This window comes from Brienomyrus brachyistius, chromosome 20, assembly GCF_023856365.1.
Source record: "Brienomyrus brachyistius isolate T26 chromosome 20, BBRACH_0.4, whole genome shotgun sequence".
NCBI lineage: Eukaryota > Metazoa > Chordata > Actinopteri > Osteoglossiformes > Mormyridae > Brienomyrus > Brienomyrus brachyistius.
The window spans coordinates 11,802,939-11,821,500 of NC_064552.1; the positions used below are offsets into that span (position 1 = coordinate 11,802,939).

The 18,562-nt window shown below is 44.7% G+C and overlaps 1 protein-coding gene across 1 annotated transcript in view; it reads right to left on the reverse strand.

Annotated features, from left to right (window-relative positions):
- The window catches only part of LOC125715928 (uncharacterized), a 38,665-nt gene extending 21,006 nt beyond the window's left edge, over window positions 1–17,659 (reverse strand). Inside the window, exon 1 of the mRNA XM_048988011.1 lies at window positions 17,567–17,659. The gene's annotated coding sequence lies outside the window, so the exon portion shown is untranslated. The remainder of the gene's footprint in view (window positions 1–17,566) is intronic.
- Window positions 17,660–18,562: the final 903 nt, after the last annotated feature.

Here is an 18,562-nt window from a genome sequence, read left to right on the forward strand (position 1 = left end):
AGGGAGGAAGTGAAGAGCGAGGAAATACAAGGAAAGAAACCTCCGCACTGCCCGAGAGATCCGGGAAGAGAAGTCAGGGTAGGGAAATGAACCGTAAATACCTCTCATGCACACATATCCAACCCTAACAGACAATTATATGGCAGGGTGGGTACCAACAGTGCAGAGCGAAAAGTTAAGTAGAGACCCCTCTCCCCATATTAAATTAGAATTTCATTATGTCACCATCAGAGATTAAACAAAAAAACGTGTTGTGCCAATAGTTGGGATTTCCTGAATCTCCGGAGTGTTCCGGCAGGTGGGAATGAACGGCTTGGGAAAACATGTTTATCTTTTATGCGACGTTAAGCCATCGGGGCCCCCCCTGTGCATCGGCGTGCAGAATTCAAAATGTTTTCTCCTCTGACACCTGGTCAGCAGATGTTTCAAGGCTCCCATTCTTCCCGCTGAAAAGAATCCCGGCCCTTTGAGCCGGACATTCTTACCGTTTTCTGGGTGCTCCGGTAATCGCGCGGAACACTGCAAGGGATGGGCGGTGCACGAGTGAGCTGTTTGTTATTCCTATGGCGAGAAATGGGAGCGTTTCTCCCAGAAGCCCCCCAGCGTAGGGCCCCTCCGAAAGGTCACCGTGACCTTTCACCCCTTGTGTGAAATCCAGCTATGAGGAAATAATGGGCGACCAGATGTGAAAACCTCCATGATCCACCAGGCTCCAGGGCACCAGGCTGTCAAAAGAGCTATGGCAGCCACCAGCCACATCTCAGACACCATTACTGTACGTTATGTAAATTGTATGAGATGCATTTCGAGTGCCTTTGAAGCAGGGATTTGTATTCCATGAGAATCAGACCGTCATTTCTGCCAATTTGACATGTCCAGTTCAGGATGGAGAACTGCAAAATAACGTATCTCAGAAACCATTGGAGGGCTTATTTCCCAGTAAGGAGATATTTCACATTTTTCAGATTTTTTCCTTCAAAAACACCAAATCCAGACATAATCTCTCCTTTACGCAAGTTCTTTCCAAGTTCAGAATGTTTAGTGTGGATTAGTTTATCATAAACATCTGCACAGAAAAACATGTCCCATCATTTTAGAATATTATCGATTTTTGCCTGTGAATTAATCAGACAGCCATCAGTTAATGGAGAAATTTCTTTCTGCTTCCTCTTGTAATTTCAGATTGCAGAATATTGTTCATTTTTTCTAAACCATTATATCTTATTATATGCAATAGACTCAAGTGTAAAAACATAATGTGATCAGAATGCTATTAAAACCCATAACACATATTCACCATGTAAGCCCACTTAAAAAAAATAGTATTTTAAAGTAAAACAAACCCTCAGGGAGATGATTTAAGTCAGTTTAATAAATGGAGATGAAAAAGCTCGGCTGAAACACCAGAGCGGTCAGATTACTTGGCTTGTCTGTGAAAATTATTTGTACAGTTTTATAGATAATTACAGGAAGATAGCAGAAATTAAAGCAAATAATGGTTTTACATTGTTATTTCAGTTAATGACATTTTAATATTGTTGTTTACTTGCTTATCTTCATGTCAGTCGAGGAAGTCTTGACTACCGCAGTCAAGCCTGCTATGGTGAATAAGACACCGAAACGGAATCCCCTAAAATGTCATTAAATCCATCTCTGCTGAATGGATGCCATTATTTGTCATAGTTAGGGACTGAGTCGTCTAATTAGTGCTGTAGAAAGGACCGCCATCAAAGCCGTCTTACTGGGGTTTTAATGGTAGGGGCTGAGTTAGGGATTCTCTTCCAAGCCGCTGCTCCACAGAAAGATCTGGAATCATGATCGAAAGGCACGAGGGTGGGAATGATTAAGAAGCCTGGTCTGAAAGACTGCTTGTGGACATGGTGCCGCCAGGCAGCGGCCTTCTCCACCACCGCGTCTCCAAGGATGGGAAAACGCGTGACGTTTTAGGCATTAATTCCCAGAAGCTGCAGATGGCATGGGAAACACAGCTACAGTGGAGTGACATCATCAAAAAGCGCCCCTTTACCCGATATCAGATTAGCTACTTTGTTGCATTGGTTTAAATGTAATGAGACACAAATGGGCAGTTAAAGTGTTAACTTGTTAGTTTATATAACTGTTGAGTCAAAAAAAAATCTATAGCAAGGTTTTTAGAAAAAAAACATGCCATGGAAAGAAAAAAAAAGTTGCCGTGTTTGTGCTGTTAAATACCCAGACAGCTTTCCAAAGGTTTAACGATATTTAGAAACACAGAAAGACTCAGGACTTTAACTGAATACCTTCTCATCAGCAGTGATTGGGCTCCTTCTAGAACATCTGAGTTAGGCTTAAAGTCTAGAGCGGTAAATCAACCCAGTCCGTGAAAACAAAGACCTTCAGCATTACAGGCGACTACCCACAGATCACACCGTAGAGAGAAGCATTATGGGTACCAAAGCCGCCCCATCACAGCAGAGCGTTTACGTTTTGAGATTCTGAAAGAGGAGTTAGAGTGGAAGCGCTGTGGTAAATGAATTACCCGACTGACAGTCTCCTCCTCGTCCAGACGACGTTCAGGCAGGACGCCGCTGATTCACTGTGTCGGAGACGCCAGCAAGCTTCTCCTAGTCTTATTGAGAAGGTCTTCTGGTGTTCTTCTGAGACGGTTTGGGAGAAAGCACTTATTTATTTATTGTCCTGTCTGCGCTTTGATGGTGGCAAGTGTGCCCTTTGGGAGACGGAGAGGTCATCCACAGGGAGACATTTTGTGGTTCCCTTCAGAGGAGACAACAGCATTTCCACACCAAATTATTTATCGATATATTTTTTTTTGCTGCTTTTGAGAAAGTCTGTACAGATAAATAACAAAAAAAAACCTTTCCGTTCCTCTTAATGATTGTTTGCTACATGAACTCATATCATAGCCTCATGCTGAAAAGTACTTCTGTAAAAGCAGGCAAGCAAAGGAACTGTTCTTCTGCTTCTTGGAAGCTGTAAGATGTAACAGGCAATCGCTGGCTCCCTACCGTCGGTGATCTGAGCAGTCTTCTGACCCAGAGGGTGTTGGATCGTCCCTCAGTTTAGTTTGAGGTAGTAACGTTTAACTTTGCTTACCAGGGTGGCTGAGATACGTTATCTACTGCCTTCCCGCTATCGCTTCACAGGTGAGACCTGAAAGGTCAATATCTGTGATTGACAGTGTATAACTTCCGCCTGGAAAAATACTTTGATTGCATAAAATAATCTAAAATTGAATTTGCTCAAACCATTTATCCACCGCAGGATGTGAGTGGGCCTCACAGGACACAGACGTCCTGGATGTGATGGCAATCAGTCACAGGCACAATAATCCCAACGCAGACGCACTGAGATACCTAAATGTTATATCTTTGAACCTCGTGCATAAACCCATCTATCCATCCATACATTTTACTGTATGTAACCACTTATCCAACTCCAGGTTCACGCATAAAACCAAAGAATCCTAAACTCACAGTCAAAACCGTACAGTTGCAAGAGCACAGCACTACCCACTGAGCTACCATTTGCTTGGATTTGGACCCACACATGACTACAGTGCTGCCACCTGCTTTGGATGCTAAGAGCTACTGTTCTTATGACATCGACAAAGAGACCCTTGCGAAACAGCGCTCCCAGAAGGCTCTTAGAAATTCACATCAGACCAATCTCACCAAACTTCTGCTATGCCCTAAACATTAAACATTAAGAGGCCTGTCACAGTCAAAATCATAAAACTACTGTTTTATCACATGCCTGACTCTTAAAAACACATCCGTTTACAACACTTTACATGTGCTTGAGCCTCTTCACAGGATACAACAGAATTTAAAATCTGGGTAAAGGCTATAGTTTGCATCCGTGGGATTTATTTAGTATTTATTTGAACCCTGCGGTATTAAATTAACAAGAAGAAGACCAGTTGAAGATTGCACAATTGACTGTGCATCGCATCACTAGAATCTGGCAACAGAAGCAATGAAAAGATTCATTTTTTGTATTATATACAGCAGCTAATTTTCCGACAGAAAAGTGCAAATAATGTCAGTAAAGTAAATACAGACTCCGTCTGGAAAGTTATGATCTCTTTGCCGATCATGTAAGTCTCACTTTAGCCACGGAAATCTACCCAACAGCTGGACGGATTACATCCCTCAGAAAAAGGAAATTATTGTTTTTATTCACCATCGAGTCTAAGACGACGATCTTTCCATTCACATGAGCAGGACTTACATTATAATAAGCTCAGGTGTTTCAGGAAAGTGAAAATATCGTGATCTTGCGCTACTTAAAAATAACAAATATCGATCCACACTACTGTGCAGCTATATTAATTTCCATTATATTATAGCATTCTCAAGCCACACCTTTACAGCCTTACATGTTCACACACACCAAGTTAAGTTCCTGGGAAAAGGTAAAACATTTCATATTAATATGCACTTGTAGTTTCCGGTGTCTGATGCCACCCTGAGGTCATCAAGGCTAAACAACCTTGCGATTCCCCTCAAAGTCAGAGCACATCCAAAGGGCCCCAGATGCCTCGTTTTAGCCGATCAGTGTGAGCCACGAAACAGAGTGTGTGTGGGGGGGGGGGGGGGGGTGGGGGGAGGGAGGCAATTATCAACAAGCCAGGAGGGTTTAAATTGGCCTGGTGTTTCCATTCAGCGGCTGTAGGAGCACGAATAAAAACTCCATCAGCGAGTGTGCTGGGGTGGATGTTTCGCTCCAGATTGAGGAATTTCTAGTGACGGCGCTGGGCTCAAGATAAAAAGAAGCGGCCAGGGAGCATCAGGCCTGGAACCTTCCGTAGCCAAACCTTCCAGAATGATCTATAACGTTATAAAACAACAGAATAACCCCAAAACATGTCAAGTACTCAGTACCGGTTCAAGCTCACCTGGCGCCCCCTGTCTGAGGCAAAGTGAAATCGGCTTGAAAGCCAGTACCCCTTCAGAAGATGGTGCCCTAGATGACCGCTTATGTCGCCTCTAGGACCGGCCGGTACTTCAAGTACACAAACATCATACTGTACATGTATACACTGATATGATTCTATTGTACAAGTGGCTCGCTTTGCTGTCACAAGTGCATTCCTGACTCTGTGAAATAGCCGACGCCGATGTGGACCGGACAGCCTGTCGGTCATTTAAGGCGCTAAGTGCCTGTCACACTTCTCCACAGCCTCCGCGTCCCCGAAACAGCAATTACGCCGGGTATTAAATTATAGAAGCCGCTGCAATCAAATCCTCATCTTTCCTGACTGCAAGATTCATCTCCCCGGCTACCGGCGGCCCAGTTTAGAGAGCGTTTTGATTCAGATTTATGGCGGTATAAATAAATTTGGTTCTCGGAAGGCGGGGTCCATTAATCTTTGGGGAAACAGGCAGATCACGATGGAAAATAGCAATGCATGCTGCCCCTACGCATAGCCAAAGTATGGAGGAGTCTATTAACACTGTGTTACTCTGATGGGGTCTTGTGTACTTCGATTCTATAAATAACACATCAAAAGCTTCTCCTCTCCATCTGCGGCTCTGTTTTCTGAGCTTTTGGCCTTTTCTTTTCTCTGACCATTGGCTTCAGTTCTTGTTTGCTGTGGTCAGGGCTGCCAGCTCTCACGCATCTGCTGTGACACTCATGCTTTCAAACCCTCAAATTTTTATGATGTTGTTTCACAAATGTGCAAAGCCACATACGGGGGCGGGGGCCCACTGGCCCAAATTGAAAGCGCGTTGGTCCCAAGAGCGCCCCCGGCTTGTCACTCAACAATTCTAGACATTGGTTAATTATAAGGTTGGGCCCTCTTCATAAATTAAAATAGTGTAGAACTGCCCCTGCAAATAGTTAAAAACTGATGAATTATGCATTTATTTTTTTCTCTAAAGAAACTGAATGGTGATGGCTGTACTTATGAAAACTTCTAATATTTTTATTATTGATAATGTGAAAAAAAGCCCTTCTGAAACAACGAAGGAAAGAAACAAAATTCTCCAAAGGCAAACAAACAAATAAAGTGAGTCACAGGCGTGATTCTCGCGCGAGCGTCACATCTGTGTTACTTAATGACCGACCTCCATCCGTTAAAATGAAGCACTGTCGTTTCAGCTACTGTACAGTGTTAACTGTAGCCAGTGGCTGCTTTCGGTTCTAAGATGGAGGTGTGCGTTTCCCTCCCCGCTGTTCCCCGCGTGGGGGTGGGTCACCAGACTGCCGCCACACAGCAGCGGTCTCTTGCCAGGCGAAAGCGACACCCTTTGTATTCCAGCCAAATGTGGGCTGATCTTTGGAAGTTGCGAAGCCCAGACCAATGAACCTGGAGGTAAATTAGAGCACGTTCACGCGACCAACACCAACAAAGGTGGCAATGGCTTCCATCAGCTCACGTCAGTCCGACTCCGACGGAACATCTGACAATATGTGAGACGAGGTGGGTGAGATAACTATGACAATCACTAACACAGACTCCGAACCAATAAGTACCCAGTGGGAGCCAGAATCATACTTAATACCTGCCAAGGCATAATGATCCCACCCACCTGACGGTGATGGAACCTCATTCCCCTTATTTGTACGTTGGGGGCAAACTGGTCGGCCATCTCTGCTTTTTTTCATTATGAGCCAGTTCCGCACAGTATGGTTATCATCACCAAGATGTATTAAGTTTTACGTATAAATTATATGGACAAATCTATCAGGCTTTGTCAACAGCGAACGGTGTGTTCCTTTAAGAAGAAGAACCTGTAAATTCAAATCAACATTACAAACAGAATAAAGAATTTGGAGCTTAGTATAACATTTTACCTTTTGATTAATTCAAGAACAACACAACAGTGCTGGTCTGAAAAACCTGATAATCCTCGCCAGTGTGTCAGAGATATTATACTGCCATGCAGTCAGACTAATCTCATTCTTAAAAACACTTAAAATGCACTCTGTTTCAGGGCCGTTTCCCAGATGGCTGACATTTGGAAAATATAAAGCATAAGGGTAAGAAATGAAATGTGTAATATTTGCAAGCCAATTAGCCTCATTAGAATGCATTTTACTTCCATTCTTTCCTTTCATGGGAACGACAAAGCCACCAGTGAGGCCCCAATTAAAGCAATATTTGCCAATTAGAATTTTAATCTCCTCAGATGCCAATAATGTTAATATAATTTCATGTCAGGAAAATTTAATTTAAGCTGTCAGTTAGAGGACTCCGGTTCCCTGGTGAAATATAGAGTTTTGTCGAATGCTAGATTCAGATGGATGACCAGGGTAAAGTCTTCTGTGTAATTAAAAGACACACAGAACACACATAGATTGACGGTACATCGCTCAGCCTCTTAACAGGTATAGAAATACACTCAGTGCCCACTTCATTACAAAACTCTTTTCTCACCACTGTTATTTTTGTACTTGAGGTCTTCGGTTTAGCTTTAACAAGTCCTGCCATTCTCCTCGGCCATCTCTGATTAACGAGGTGTTTTTGACCACAGAGCTGCCATTGAGTGGATGTTTTTTTTTTTGGTGTTTTTCGCACCATTCTCTGCAAACCATAGACACCGAAGAGCAGGAAAATCCCAGCACGGTGGCTGTTTCTGCGATGCCGGAAGAACAGAATCTGCCGTCGACAGTTATACCGCGTTCAAGACCGCTGAGATCACACGTATCGTCCATATTAAACTCTGCCAAACCGTAGCTGAACCTCTTGACTGTCTGTGTGCTGCATGTTTTGAATCACAGCCTCGTGACTTTGGTGTTTTGATCATGCATTATTCAGTGTTATTGATATATTCAATCCGGGTCTGATCTTGCTGCATTGTAACTATTATTGCTCCGTTTTATGAACTGTGCCTAAGATGTGACCAGTAACTGTGTCATACTTCAAAGGACCATTTATGTTTTTGCCATGGGCAAGTCCAGCAGGACGAAAATGAAAGTGCAGAAGCTGATCGATCACAACCCAAGAACCATTTCTCCATCCTTCGCTCTACAGATAAACCTCTGCGCAGAAGAAGTCGACACAGCCAGTGTTGAGGATGCTGAATCTCAACTGAAGACCTATTACTTCAGGCTGCTGCTGTGGCTGTACTTGTCTTTTCGATCTACGGCGTCGTCCATTAATGACTCGATGCATGTTCTGACCACCCATCTTCTCTGCCTTCCTTCCCATACGGTTGGGTTGGGCACCATCTGAGCTGGAGTCCTGGTTCAGTCCCATGGAGGGGGTGACATTGTCATGGGCTTTGACCATGACCACAGTTTACACCTTGCTGTTAGCAAGCAAGTCTCTTTCTTTATAATGCATGCGGGGGGGGGCTTGTTACCTGCCTTATTACTTGCCTTTACTTTTTTCATTTCTTTGTCTTTCGTTTTCCTCGTTTTTCAATTATTCGGTATGAATGATGTAAGACTGCATTACAACGCACCCATGTAAAGCACCTCAGGGCGACTATATAATAATAAGTTTAATTGAATATTCCCTCTGTCTTCCCTCCCCTTAAACTATTATTAAATTACAGTATACAGGATTTGTTTGCACTGTGTACTTTGCCTCACACTCTGTCTGTAGCACTGTATTGCCTATCCTGTCCTGAATGTTGCGCTAAGGGTTTGGGTGGAATTGCATTTCACTTCACCGTGTGTCGCAGTGACGACAGTAAAACTCCACTTACTTGAGTTATCCTCCAGTGGGCATATTGATTCAGACATTCCTATTTGTACCATCTCCATTGTGACAAAGGTATGATGGTTCTTCAGCTCCCAGTACTGGAGCATAAAAGCCCCTTTTTCATCCTGAGACCATTTTCTGCTAACCGATTGCTCTCCCACACATCTTTGCTTTACCCCCCCCACCCCCACCCCACTATCATCCCTTATTGAAGGTTTCAGCGTTTGAAAGGCTGATCTATCGCTGTGTGTGTGAGAACACACAGAGCGACTCTGAAATACCACCTATAATCTTTTCTCCCGCCGCTGTGAATCCTCACAGCATGAAGACCTCACATCCTCCCTTCCACAGCCAGCTGAGAAGCTCCTCTATCCAGGCTGCAGTCACACAAGGTGTGTCATCTGAGACTTCAATAACCCAGCTAGCTTGTGATTATGTCTCAGAAAACGCAACAGGGACTGATGCTGAGTGCCCTATAAGGGCATATGCCTTTTCAGAAATCTCCCACCGTCCATGATAATATCCTAGGCCACTCTGAACTCACATGACGAATGCCCTCCTGAGGCGATTGCTTAAATCATCACGTGTGAACATCTCAGCCACTTTTGCTGTAGTATCAAAATTCACAATTAATGAGCTATAATCGATGTCATACCTCTCAGCTGGCTTACAGCTCCCGCTGCCCTGAGTAATAATCTTTCCCTTGCAGTCCAGCTTTTTAGTAAACGCTACAAGGGGCTCTGACATCTACTGCCACTTTGTTAAATAAAAGGAAGGTTGAGACTAACACAGCAGACACACCTTACATTTGACTTCGTATAGAAGATGCAGTTACTGTTCCTTGATCGGTCAGTCAATCAATCAATCAGCACAGTAAGGCCCAGTCACTATTAAGGGGCTGAGCCGATCATTTACCAATGGAAACAAAGCAGTCTCCTACTGTAACACACCTCAGTGGACAGTGAGAGCAGCTGAGAAGATCATCGGTGAGCCCCTACCCCTCGCAAAAGACATCTTCCAGACCCGCTGCTACAACAGAGCCGTAAAGATCGTAAAGGGTCCTTCTCACCCGTTACACGGACTCTTCTCTCCCTCACCGTCCGGAAAACGGTATCGGAGCTTCTGCTCTACCAGGCTGTGCAACAGCTTCATACCACAAGCCATCAGAACTCTGAACGCACACTAATATCTGGACTGTCTCCCTTCAAATAACTCTAAACTGCACATACAAACTACGTCTAAATTGCAACTGCACTTTACTTATGAAGTTTACATCTCTGCACTATTTATTATCTCTGCACTATTTACTTACTGTCTGTTTGCACCTTGCAGGCCCTGTTACAGTGATGTTAAGTGTACTATATATATATGTTACTATATGTTACACTGGGGCCATGGAGAAACGTTGTTTCACCACTCTTTGTACATGTATGAAGCTGCTGATGACAGTTAAGTAACCTTGAACCTCGATCATTTGCACTTTGCTTTTCGGAGTTTGATTTAGTTAAACTCAAACAAAGCAAGCTAAATAACCCATTAAAGGTGCCAAAGCCATGTACCTCCCATACAAATCAAACCATGATGTTTTGGTTCGAAACCGGATCAATATGGAGTCTTTGTCATGTGGATTAAAATCGTATCTAAAAGCTCGATCTATTCGTGACCAGCAGGATATGAGAAAGCAACAAGCTGTATGGGACAGAATTCACTGTGCCCCTTGGTCAAAACCTGCACAGTGGTCAAACCTGCATATACTGGGTGATGAAATGACAGAGCTGAGCTCTCCATCCATCCATCTTTCAAACCGCTTATCCTACCGGGTCGCGGGGGGTCCGGAGCCTATCCCGGAAGCAATGGGCACGAGGCAGGGAACAACCCAGGATGGGGGGCTAGCCCATCGCAGGGCACACTCACATACCAGTCACTCACACATGCACACCTACGGGCAATTTAGTAACTCCAATTAGCCTCAGCATGTTTTTTGGAAACCCGGAGGAAACCTGACAGAGATCTCATTTTTTCTATATGTTTTTCTACTAAACAAGTTTGAAGCAAAGTTTATGCAATTTAAAGCAGGCAGAGCTAAGCATGACACGCACAAGCTACAACGGTTCCTTTGTGGCGAAAGACTGTTCTTTACAGCATCTAATTTGCAGTCTGTACTATCGCAGATCCTGAACTCTGCATATCTGATTGCCAGGCATCTTCTCAAGTTTACGAAGGCTAGGCTGCAGTCTGAACACTCAGCCAGAACAGAACATTTATCTCCGACAATATCTGCTTTTTTTCTTTAAAAGCTTCCTGTTAACATTCAAGATTCAATCAGGGATTTATGATTTAATATCCAGCAAAAAGCTTCATCATAGGTCAAAGGCATGAAATCCCTTAAGGGGCTCAGGTCGCTTATATTGCTGTTGTTCACATTAAGCGCGGCGATTCAGAGTCGTTATTCCTCACAGAAGGTCAGTCGGCCTTGTCACTTTTCATAGCGGTTATTCTGCCTGCAGCACAATGCCCTTTCTTCATTCTTTGAAATGTCTTCCTACATTCTGTTATGTATGAGACCTGCTTCAAAACAGCTTGACAGTAGACGGGAATAACTGAGAGTCTGAAGCCCCCAAAATAGATGTTTGTTAAACTGTCAGAAGGCCTAATAATCACTGCAACTATGATATTGTGCATCAGTTGACTTCATAGTGTGTGTGTGTGTGTACTGTATGCATGTGAATTATGTTTATATTACATTGTGAGGACCAAGTGTTCCCCACGATGTAATAATAACCTGTTATTTTGATATTGTGGGAACCTGTGAATGCAATCAAAAAACTTAGTTTGGTTACTGAAGATTAAGGTTAGGACTGGGTAGGGATTAAGGTCATCCTGTAGGTAAATCCTCCTAGAAATGAATGGCGAGTCCCCACAAAGACATAATCACAAACCTACAGTATATATAATTACATACACATATTCTCTCTCTCTCTCTCACACACACACACACACACACACACACACACACACACACACACACACACACACACACACACACACACACTTTCCAAGTTCTCCTGTCTAGGATATCGAAGTTATTAAAATGGGCAGCTGGACAAGGTATGATTGTATTCATGTGGACAGATGGGATCAGGAGAGACATTCAGCATTAATCGTCACACCGCTGTCACCTGCAGGTTAGATGTGTGCTGCTTCAATCGTGTCCCTCCGTTCCAGGAAAATGTCAGGAAAATATCAGTTGTATTGTACAGCTTTATTTGTGCGATTCTAGAAGGTTCACAAGAGACACTTTGTGTCCTGTAGAAATAACCTTATTGTGAGGAAGGTGCCGTTTCAAATCTTTGCATTTAGCATGAAATTGGAACCCCCCCCCCCCACAATGGTGAGACCTTTAAAGGGGAATAGCCATGTTGATACACACATTTGCAGGGCGGTGTGCTGCTCAGTGTGTTAGGGCATGAAGGTCGCGGAATCAAACCCCAGGGCCTAGAGTGACGTTGCCATAGGGTCCCAGATCAAGACCCTTAACTACACTCTGCCAGACCCTACACTGTGACCCCCCCCGAGTTCACCCCCACCTGTATGTGTGTCTCTTAGAGAGCAAGATGGGGTAGTCAAACAGAGACTGATTTAAGTATCACTATTCTATTATTAATGTTTGCCATCTGCTTGGGTCCATTCAGTCCAGGGTTCCAAATAGACAGTGTAGCTACATTTCGGTAAGTGAACTCAAGCGAAGCTGCAGGACTTCAGAGTTGTAGGAGGCTCGGCCTAAGATTGCTCTACTCTTCAATAAATAGAGTTGCTTCAGATTAAAAGCCACGCACAAACTGCTTCTCATAACAGTGTTTCCATGAATGGAGCCTCATGCCTGAAAGCTCTATAACAGTAGTCTGCAGATCCCTGTAAGTCACTCCATGTTTTTGCTTTATCCCATTACTCGCACACCAGATAGTTGCCTTTCAATCAGTTATTTAGCACAATCTAAGTTCGAAAACTGTGCACAGGCTGGGGCTGAGGAGTGGATTTCGAGAACCGCTGTGCCACTGTGCACTGCTGCCGTGTGTTTGGGCAGTCGGACAGTTTAAATGATCTTATCACATCGCACTTCGTGTTGGCTCTATCTCGCCAAGCATCTTCAATATCCGTCACTGCTAACACGCATCATAGTTCCTGCCTTTCTCCTTTATCGCTTTTTTTTTTCTTTTCCTTGGCCTGTTGTTACCACGGACAGCCGAGCTTTTCATCGGTTGAAATCCAGAAAAATTGAGAAGTTATTTGCATCATCAGAAGAAGAACTTCTTAAAGGAGGAAGCCCAGAAAAATATTCAGTTTCTCTTGTATGTTTTTTATCTTTTCATTTGCCTGGCAGATGCTGTTTGGACTGACTGGTCACACTGGTCAGAGCCACTCCAGCTTTAAGACACATCCCAGTGACCAACTTCACTGCCCAGTTAGAACAAAAAGCAAACCACAGGAAGACAGTCTTAACTCTCCGCCGGGCAGTGCCAGTTACAGCTCGTGTGAACCCCTAGACAAGCTTAACCACTGGTGAAGGTATCTGGGACTGGAGATCACTAAGTCAGCACCCCAGCAGAAGATGGCGCTCTAGACGGCCATCAGTTGCCTAATGGGTTGACCGGCACTGCTGGTAGAGCAGTGGACACGTGTGAGACTGACCTTCAGCAATCCGTTACCCTCAGCAATCATGGTCACGTGTTTGTCCCAGAGGGCAGTTGAATACAAAACTTGCTGAGCAACATGGGGCACGAACGCATAGCCAATCAGGAATGGGAGGGCCATGGCGGCAGGGGGGTCAGCACTGCGTGACGACTGACGCGCGTGTCCATGTGCCTTTTGTGTCGAGCAACAGACTGACTGCCGGTCATGGGCTGATGAGACGACTCCGTATTTGAAAGGCTTTACTCTCCTGGTCTACCATCCGCCTGGAACCGCTTATCCAGAGTGGGGTTCTGGGGAACTTGGAGCAGCTCCCAGGAAGGTGAGGACACTGAACAGGGGCTCTTTAATGGTTGTGTTCCATTTGAACCGGCAACTCAGAATTTCCTAGTTCCAAGTTAGAGTTTCAGAAGGTCAGAGGAGCCTCTAGAACCTGTAGTTACATACTGTTTATTAGCACTTATGTCTTATCTGTGTCTCATTAAATCATTCGTACACACAGCACTGTCCCACTGCTATCTGTGGACATGTTACTACAGCGTATGTGCAAAATACCTCATAATGTGTTGTTATCCACTGGCTTCGCTAATAATGGCTAACAATCAAACTGGCTAGATCTGGTATTGCTAAGTGGCCTCCCATCTTGTTGCACTGGGACGTGGGTAACACTGGTGTGACATTTCCAGCTCCCACCTCAGAGGTAAATGGAATACAGCATAATTCACAGACATAGCCAGCAAGCACTGTCAGGACCCACTGGGCGAATGAAATACATGCAGATAGCCCCCCAGCACCCGACGACAACTGTACCAAAGGCAGCAGGAAGGGGCCCTCTGACAACTGAAATAGCCCAGGGGCCTCTGGTCAAGTTGATGTGCCCCCACAGTGTATGTGGCCCTGTGTCAGTGATTGGAAGGTCACTGGATCAAATCCGGTGGACGCAAGGGTGTAGATCTGAGTATGGATGGTAGGGAAGTACTGTGCGTGTTTGGGTGGTCAGGAATGATTTGGTCCCAATCAAGGTTGAAACCAAAATTATGCCCTTGTGTGGTCAGCTGAATGAGGTCACCAGTGCCCCCCCCCCATCCAGCACCCCAACTGCTCCAGGGGTGCTGGATGCTGAGGGGTGCTAGATGACCCCCCCCCCCCCCACCTGCAAGCTTGCTCTCACCTACGTGCGTGTCTGTGTCTCATGGAGAGCAAGATGGGGTAGACAAAAAGACAATTTTCCCACAGGGATGAAGAAAGCATCTCTGTGTCATAAGCAAAAATAATCACGATTCACGTTAATCTACAAAGACTGTCACCAAAAACAATCAGGTAAGTCCTGTGTGATCTGACGTGGCATATTCATATTCAAAACTCAAGATGTACTTGATATCTGGATGGCCAGGCTTGTTTAGAATGAAAGTACATGAACGGTACATGAACTTGTACCCAATTTGTGAAAAGCACCTTCCTTCCCTTGGTGTTCTTAGCGAGGTGAGAATGGTTTCAATTATTCTCCACAGCATACATTTACCGAGCCTCCGAGGACTGAATAAACATAGCAGAGCTCTGGCGATCTCTGAAGTATCACACGTTTAAAATTGTCCAAACCGCACACCCGGCCTTATTCCATACAAATAGCTTCTCATAAGGTCTCCTTAGTGTAATTTCTTAGACCACTTGCTGTCTGCGATAATCACACAGCCAGCACATTCCTCTGTGAATAAGGAAGGCGGGATGCGCAGGAGCCAGTGCACCAATCACATCTCGCCACTCCGGCGAGTCCTTGGGCCAAAAATGAGAGGAAGCAAAGCCAATTGGCAGATCAGCGATGATGTGGGCCAGTGATTGGATGTCGGTGCCTTAGCAGACAATGAATACTGCCACCTGGCCATCGTATCTGAGCGCCCGTGCGTGGAACTGACCGAAACATCTGTAAAGATTTCATTCAAGCCGAACTGAAAATGAACAAATCTGTAGGGCAGAATATTTTACCAAAGCTCGTTCTCGGTATCATAAGTCTAACAAAGGTTTCCTGCAACTGCTCTGAAGTTTCAGAAACTCCTTGATCACAGATCAGACCCCTTCACTAGCAGTGGCACTGGATATAACCACTGTAAACTGTACAGACATACAGAATCGGGTAGCTCTGAAAAACACACAATATCATCAGATGTACAGCACCACTGCGTTGCAGCTGCGACACGTGAATTAAGGGGGAGCCAGAGAGCCAAGTCATCAGCTGAGCTGGACGGGTTCTCGGTCTGAAGGGACTGGATATTAGCATTTTTATCAGCTGGAAATCCACACTGCTTATTTGCCCCGTCTCAGATATCAGGGATCTACCAGCTATCTGGCCAACAGGCTAGGATGGGGCTATTCAAACCGCGCCCCTCCAGGTCTGAGCCCTGCTGATTTCCCAGCCTTCCTTTACCTGCGAGCCGGGTGTGAATCCTCTGTGGCCAATCACAATCAGTGATTATTAAACTAACTACCCGGGAGAATTGAAAACACGGCCTGCATTAGGAATCGAAGTCCAGATTTGAAGAGAGCTGGCCTAGGAACGGAATTCGTCTGCCGGCGAATTCAAGAGGTAAACAGCAGGACCCAGGGTTCCTGGACAGGGTTCGGGGTTTCCCTGACGCATGAGCATCGCGGGTGCTGGAAAAGGGGTGTTTGTTTTGCCCATTTCAGGAGGCTTTTTTCCCCCCATTGCGGCAGATTCCTCAGACTGGTGCATTATGGTCATTCATCAACACCGCAACTGGAGAACAGCCCGACTGGAATGAACAGGACGACGCTACTGCCAGCTCGACCTATTATGTGACTGCGGTGGGTGGACAGATTCCCCGTCTGGCCAAAAGGGAATGAAAGGGAACCCTGACAGGATATTCAGATTGGACAGGTTATCTAACCAGTTCTACCTCGCAATTTATCACTGTTTCCCTCTTAGACACAACCCCAATATAAATAGGGTTTGAAATAGTGTCTTTAATCCACATTCATACAATGTGAATCTCTAATTGTCCACTTTAAGCCACACAATCAAGCAACCTCATTTCCCAGTGCCAAAAAGGGCTTTCTGTACAGCGCTCAGCGTTTGCATTCAAATAAGGAAAACAGCTGCATCATTTAAAATTCTGTTAATTTCTGTGCCATGAAACAAACGAGTCTTTGCGGCTTGACGCAAATCAATTTTCAACTGCTTGTAATGGATTCCCTCCGTTCCTATTATCCACGGATATATTTCGGCAGCAATGCCCTACATTTGCGTTTGCATTATGAACTACAGAGTAACTCGTAATAGAAGACAATTACAGCCACAGAACAATGGGCACACACTGTCTTTTCGTCACACCGGCCTGTCGTCGTTCCGTTGGGTTCCACCAGCCTGCTGTAGATTCCGCAGTCCCTGTAGAACCCGGTGCGTTCCTCCACGGCCTACAGGGTGCCTCTCTCTGACACAAAAGCTTTAGGCGTGGAGGGTTTAATTTCATTTCATATCTGCGCCTGTGGTCTCCCGGGGCAACGATTCATTTTGAGCGGCCCAGGTGTTCAGACGAAGCGGAGCAGAGAAACAGGATTGTGGGAGATGAAACGACGGAAACACCGATGTGATCACAAGACTACGCAACAAATAAGAGTAACAATAGTGACAAACAAAGAACACTAACAACAATAGCAACAAAGTGACAACTACTAAGCTTAATATAAGCTTGTTTTTTTCCCTCCCATAAAAGTTTTTGAACTTTTATTTTTAATTGGAAGAGCAGTTTTCTTCCCGATTACCAATTTTATTTTATATCACCATGGTTATTACAACCAGACAATTATTCTCCAGCCTTTAACTATCGCCTAGCCAGACACGTCTCGGTTAGTCACTAAAACTGATAACCAACAAGTTTGACATTTATCCTCTTTGTGTAGATAAGAGCAGTTGATGACACGCCCGCTGATCTAAGTCATAATACCTCGTTTTGCATTCCTGGGTCTTTATTCGAATACTTTCCAGTTTCTAAATAGCTAAACAGAATTTAAAAGGCGAATACTGAAGCTGAAAGCTACAAAGATACTCGTAAAAGAACACGTCAAAGAACGGCAAGTCGGCGGAAAGTTTTCCTGGTAATTCCAGAGTAATTCCCTGCCAGTTATATACCCCAGCAGCCTTATCTCAGTCTGCCACCAGCGCGGCGGCTCTGGATCCACGCGCGCGGTAATTACGATTCTGCCCACCGGTGTCGCGCGGACCCGCTCCCGCGGCGTGTCGTTTCCGCCGCCTGGGCCCCGGTCTGGAGCAGCTCTTCACCGGTCCCGCTCCATTAGTGCTGCACGGTCAGCTGAGCTCCGATGACTGGGGGTGGGGGGAAATTAGAATCCGGGGCACTGGGGGGTCATTTTTCACCAGGCTCTCTGGGAAGGCAGATAACCGGCTCGCATCCTAACCGAAAACCACACTTTGACTGACATATTAATGTACAATATATATGAGCCCAGAATATGCACTCCAGAGTCTCAATTTTAGACAGTTAAACTGCACATTTTCCAAATACTAGATATTACAATTATCTTCTGTAACTCAAACCTTTAGTATTGGTAAGGTTTCATTATTTTTGGAAACTGGCAATGCCCAAAAAATATAATTCTGTTGTTTCGACCACATGGTGTCAGGTGAATAATTATTAACACTAACATGAGGCCTGATTTTTTTTTTCCACATAATTCTGTTTAACTCCGGTGTGGCTGAATATGCTTTTTGGCTCCTTCTATACGCTTTACCTGTTATTTGGAAGTATGGCTTTCTAGTCACGGCACCTGTCGTGATTTCACGCCTGTAGCATGTTCCTCCGTGTAATAAACTGGCCCCATCTCCTTCACACGCGTCTCCCACGTCAGACTTAGACACCTCATTTTGAGTACTTTACCCGTTTTAGACACCAACCGATTCTGTTACGTGACGTCTGCTAATACTGGATTTTGTCTTTCATGTTTCATCGCGCTTCCTTTTCAGATATCGAATATAACATCCAAATAGTATTCATATATCCTATAAACTGTTTCATTTTCGGTATGTTCTTTTGTTTTCAGTGCATACTGTATTCTTCTCAATTATCTCAAAAAGGGCGTCTGTTCACACTGTAGCCTTGCCGCACCTGCGATCAAACCCTTTAATTTTAATGTTAGATTAGTCCTCCAGCGTTCTGCATTTTTAAAGTAGGAACCGCTTCTGCC